Source organism: Columba livia, chromosome 1 (assembly GCF_036013475.1).
Source record: "Columba livia isolate bColLiv1 breed racing homer chromosome 1, bColLiv1.pat.W.v2, whole genome shotgun sequence".
Taxonomy (NCBI): Eukaryota; Metazoa; Chordata; class Aves; order Columbiformes; family Columbidae; genus Columba; species Columba livia.
Genome location: NC_088602.1, coordinates 118924478 through 118930477, shown reverse-complemented (window position 1 = coordinate 118930477; position 6000 = coordinate 118924478).

Sequence of the window (6000 nt, the reverse complement as noted above, 5' to 3'; positions counted from 1 at the left end):
CACCCTTCCTGCCGCTCCAGCTCCTCCTCCTCCCGCCTCATCCCAAACCTGCCGCCCCTTCCCTCCCCCGGCAGGATCCGGTTCCTCCTCCTTCTCCCGGGGAGCTGGGAGCCGCTCCGAGGCTCCCGCAGGCGGGATCCTGTTCGGCTGCCACGGCGGGATCTGCCTCTGTGCTTTAATGAAAGAGGCCTTTTCTGTACCATATGCACAGGGAAATATATATATATAAGACGACAAGTCTATATATAAGCCGTCGTACTTGTGTACAAACCAGATGGAGCCCGATTCGGCGCCCTGATGCATCGCCCCACAGGGAAATCCAGCACCCCGGGTACTCCGGAGTGGCTTTAACAGTTGTTTTTCCACTTGAGAAGGGAAAGAGCCCGGCAGTAAGGATGCAGGACCTAGCCTCAGAGAATCAAAGGGGATCCCACAGGAAATCCTTTAAAACGCCCTCGAGAGGGTGCTCATGCGTGTCTTTTTCATATGCGAAGTGCCACTGTTGATTGAAACTAAAACTAGAAAAAAAAACAGGAATGACCATTTTCCACTGGCTGTTGACAACCTCCCACTTTTACTTTCCCGTAAAACACAACAAACACGTATATACTTGCTCTTTTTAAACTTTGCTTACCTTTTCCAGGTAATGTCCTCCCATTTCAAGTCCTGGCTTTCTTTTATTTCTTCAAGATTAATCTAATGGACTTGATGCTGCACCACAAAATGAAACTGTCAGCTTTTTCCACTAAGGTTTGTCAATATTGTTGTTTCTACCCACAACTTTATGGCACACAGAATCCACAAACCCACTATATGTAGAGGTTACAGTCAGCTGAGAGCTTCCAAACAACTTTGACTTTTCCTCAAAGCCGATTTGCTTGTATTTGACTGCCTGAAGTTGCATCCAACATTTTATATATATAATCATTAGCGAACTCCACAGTATTGCTGTAACAAGCAATTTTAGTTCTCTGCTTTCAACAGCTGTTAGAGAGACATTGTGCTATTGATTTTTGTGCTGAGAATAATTACTTCATCTATTGTTTGTTGGTTTTTCTAAAAAAAAAAAAGTTTCCACTGTATTAAAGTTTCCTTAAATAGCTGTTTTGTAATAGCATCTACAAGAAAGCCTTTGGAATAAGTGGGGATAAGTTGCTAAAACCCCTAATTCTCATTATTTCAAGTACTCTCTATAATTCAATTATTCTACCCATTCCATATCATCAATAATTCAAAATGTTATTGTTACCATTTCATCGTATCACAGACACATCTTCACAGTCATATTTTTCCCAGTGCCACAATACAGTATTTTCTATGAAACAATCTCTTTTTTAGCATACGACTGCTTACTCTTCTCTGTATCTATTCATAAGTATTTATAGTGCATATACCAAATGACTCACTTTCACCCACCGCAGTTCCCTATCAGCCTAGCTTCTAAACCCAGCTCAGTCAAAGCTGTAAAACACAACCAGAGCTGGACGCTTCAATTTCTAAAATGACAGCTGACACTGTTCAATGCAATCCACCCCATGCCCTTTTCCACAAACCCCATGTGGGGAAACAAGCTCGCTGAAGTAAAGAATAACTCACCTTCATAACACAGGATTGGTTTTGTTTCCTCATCCTGGGAGAGCTTTGTCATGATGCCATCAGTCGGCCCACATCAGCAGTGAGACCCCGTTACCAAGCCACAGCGGAGCAGCAAGGACTGGGAACTTGCTCCAAGCAAGGCCAGAATCTCCCAGTGAGATCCAATCAACAGCAGCTTGTCCCCAGATGGGTCACACTTCGCTGTGCTCCCGTGTGAGACTGACATTGCAGCTCCTGTGCTTGCCAAAAGCCACCTGGTGCCAGGAATGACTGCTTTGCATGGGTGGGAAAACATTGGCCCAGGTTTCCCAGAGAGGTGGTAGATGCCCCATCCCTGGAGACATTCAAGGCCAGGCTGGACGGGGCTCTGAGCAACCTGATCTAGTTGAAGATGTCCCTGCTCATTGCAGAGGGTTAGACTAGATGAGCTTTGAAGGTCCCTTCCAACCCAAACTATTCTGATTCTATGAAAGCAAGACACTGCCGCCTGGCACAATGTCCTAGCAAAAGCTTCTCCTAAGGACTGGCTGATGTCTCAGGTCTTGCTATGCTACTTCTAAAGTAACTGGGTGGGCAAAGGAGCTACTTTCCCACTGCTGGTGCAAGTTACTCTTGATCAACATTCCCATACTCAAGTTTATAGCTATCCATAGGTTAGACAAAAAGAAAATGATAATTGATGGTGACATGCAGTTAGTCAAGATTTGTGTTGCTTTCCTATTACTTGATACTGCAATTAGAGGACAAACACATTTTACCATTTGGGTGTCTATGTTCGCATGTAACATGAGATGTCTGTCGTAACCATTTTAGAAAAGCCCACATTGCACCATTCCAGCTGCCTGATTTAATTCTGCAATGACCCTATGACTCCCTGCTCTTTCCATTGTTGTGCAATTCAAGTATTGCAGTGACAGCACTTGATCAAAGGCATTCAGTGGGTCTTCATGACTTGCTTCTCCCTCTACCGTATCCATCCTTCTAATCATCCCTGTCTCACAGAACATAGGCCTTCTTGGCCTAGCTAAAGATACATGTATCTATATACTCCTGATCAAAATCAAGCCCTACTCCTAAACCAGATGAACATCACGTAACACGGTAGTAACAAGCTTAATGCAACCATCTGAAAACTAGATAAAGCCTTTGCTCAAGGCACCATGTGAGCCACAGACACAAGTCTAATTCTTGAATTCCAGGTATTTTCATTTTAATTTCTTTCCTTGGGCTTTAGAGTAGTCAATGAAAGAAGATCGTCCACAGGAGCCCACAAGAATCCATGGGAGAGTTCCATTCCACAGCAGCCTCACACCTTCAACAGGAATCTTGTGGTCCTGCCACGAAGCGCCTGCTCTGTCCAAGATGCTGACGTACTCCCTGGTTTTGCACCTTTCTACTCCATTATTTTAGTGATAAGCTTTATAGCATATCTAGCTTTTCTTGTTTTTCCCCCTGCTGAGTCCACAGAGGTCTTTTCATCCTCAGAAATGACTTAAGGTAACAAAAGAAACTGTCATGACCTGACACAGAAAGGTATTTATGGAGCCACGACAGGCAATGGGTGCAATGACACCAATAATAGGACATCATACAAAACTACGAAGAAAGAAAACAAGTAATTGTCTATAAGTCAGTTAAAAAAAAAATAAATCCAACCTCTAGCAATATACCAGTCACCGGTCCATACTCTAAAGGACCAGACAAGATTTTTCATACAAATTGTCAGCACAGACTTCATTTTGTGTCAGACATGGCAAATGGTGTAGAGCACAGCTAGGCTACAGGAAGCTTATTTGCTTCCACACTGCACAGGGCAAACCCATTGTTTCAGGTCTCAGGAGGAGGCAGGCACCTATGTAGAGGGCACAGCACCTGGGAAAGCTTACGCAGAAGAGACGAAGTAGAAAGCAGCAACTGTCTCAGAGGTCTCAGTGAGCAGCCAGCTCAGAAAGCAAGAACCTGCCCACAGCAGAAAGCCTGTCTGGCTATGTAGACACAACTCCTACCATCACTCCTACCAAGAGCTCCCCTCTTCACAAAGCCTAACACAATTGCAGAGTGAATCGGTCACCCACACCTACCTCTAACTCCACGAAAAGTCAGATTCCTATCGCTAAGAGCACAGCTGCCAAAAGCAAGTGTGCTGCTTATTCATAAATACCCATCAGCACATGACGACACGTGCACCTCTCTGGTTCCCATTTCCCTCCCAGACCTGAATGCCACTGTCTCAGACGGATCTGAGCAAACAGCGTTTCCCAGTTCTGCTTTCCAGCTCCCTGAAATACCAGGCAAAAGCTCTGTTGCTAACTTAGAGGGATTTAACTCTTTATCTGCGTAACAGACTGCTGTCCCCCAAACTCTGCTTTCCAAGAGGGCCACACGCTGTGCTGCCAACCACACCAGAGTCCGCCCACCACCTCCATGACAGATGCAAACAAGCATTAAATCCCTTCTTGATTCTATTCTAAACTACGTTCATTTTGCTCATGCAGGACATGGGTACAGAAACCAGGGCACCTCTGTTAGACAATTCATCCCACCTACTCTTCACCCCAGCCCTGCCCCTCTAATGCTGGTAACTTTATCAGCTGCCTGGAGCCCAAGACCTATCATCCCCTATAGCCTTCCCAGCAACAAATGCACAGTGCAGCAACAAGCCACTGCGCAATCCAGTAAATATGAATTTTATCAGTGAGGAAAGGTTTTCCTGTAAGCGTGCAGAAGAGTACAGGAGGAAAGCTGGAAAATTTGTGAACCTCTACAGTTAATAAGACAAAAAGCACATCAGAGGGATTTTTAAAATATCTTTTATCAGCCTGCCATTTACAGATGCTATCTTTAACCCATGCTGCCATGGAAACCATGCAACCAACAACTGGTTGCTAACTTTTCTGATAGCAATAGCTTGACACAAGCAAAGGTCCTCAAGGACCTAGTGGTTAATTAGGGGTTATTAAAACTAAACAGCAAAGAAATCATTAAAATTTAGTAAATATGTGCTAAAATGTGGCCTGGAGATTATAGGAGCCCACAGGAAAGAGAAGGAAGAAAAGCACTGAGCCAGACATATGAGGACATCTATGCTGCAAGTTTTATCAGAGAGCGCACTAAGTATAGACAGAACTGTGACACCATCCAATAATGCAGTGTCTTCTTTTCCAATGAATTTTAGACATCGGACATAACATCTTACCATGAATATAATCATTTTGTCTAATACCATCTAACCAAATCCTTACTTTTAAGCACTCAAATCCATGTTTCCTGTGCTACCCGTATCAGTGCTGCTTTTTAAAGCCATTCACTTCTCCCTTGTATGTCATTTAAGTATTTATTCTCACGTTTCAAAAATCCAAGCAGGCCTTTTTGTGCCTTAGTATAAAATATCATAATATAGCTGAGGCCAAGAGCTAAACAGTTTTTTCTCTTTGTAGTTTCAGGTTCTCTAGGATCAGAATAATCTGGCTATAACTATAAACCAGATTATGTTTCTTCTCCTTTATAATTCATTAGAACCTCTTCTCCATAATCAATAATGTTCTTTTGAAACTATTAAGTAACTATTTCTTATTTTATGCTTTTTAGATCAGGCATATTTAGGGGAAAACACATGCTTTTTCTCATTTAAATACAGATTAGGCTTTTGACGTTATGAATTAACATCACTGAGCTCGAAAAGAGATAAACTAATAAAACAAAAAAAGCCCTTGAAATTTTAAAATCTGCCACCTACAGGGCTTTTTAAAAAAATATGGGTTTAAATTAGAAGATACGCACTTTGGAAGCTTATAAAGCTCAGTTTCTACATGTTTTGCTGGCTATTTTTTACATTTTCCTTTAGCTAGACTTGACAATTTACAACACAATAGTCTATGACAGAATCCCCTTAAATTATACACACACGCAATAAACTGGGCCTCATTTTTCTAACATCTCTGCAATTGCATACTTGAAATTCCAGAAGTGCAAGCAAAGCATAGTCAAATGCTAGGTCTCCTCCATCAAAAGGGGAAGAGTGTCCAAAAGTTAAGACTCAAATCAATTCAGAGATAACTGCTAAAAATTGTAATTTGGGAACAGGGTCAAAAAATATGCAGAAGGAATGGAGACAGGACACAATGCAAGTAATACCGCTCTGTAAAGAAATCAGAAAACGTTGTAAGGAAATTTGAGCAAATAGAAAGCGAAAATATCTCAAACCTCATTAAAAGCCTTCTTTCCTCCAAACAGGTAAATAGCCACTTAATCTGCTTCAGAGGACTGATGAAAAGGTCCCGGTGGGATCACAGGGCATGCACATTAAAATAAAAGACTTATTTTTCTGTGGTTCTAGAGTAAAAGAGGGGTGCCATAAGATGGACTCATCCAAGGGAATTCCTCTGCTGAGCGTTACTGACACAC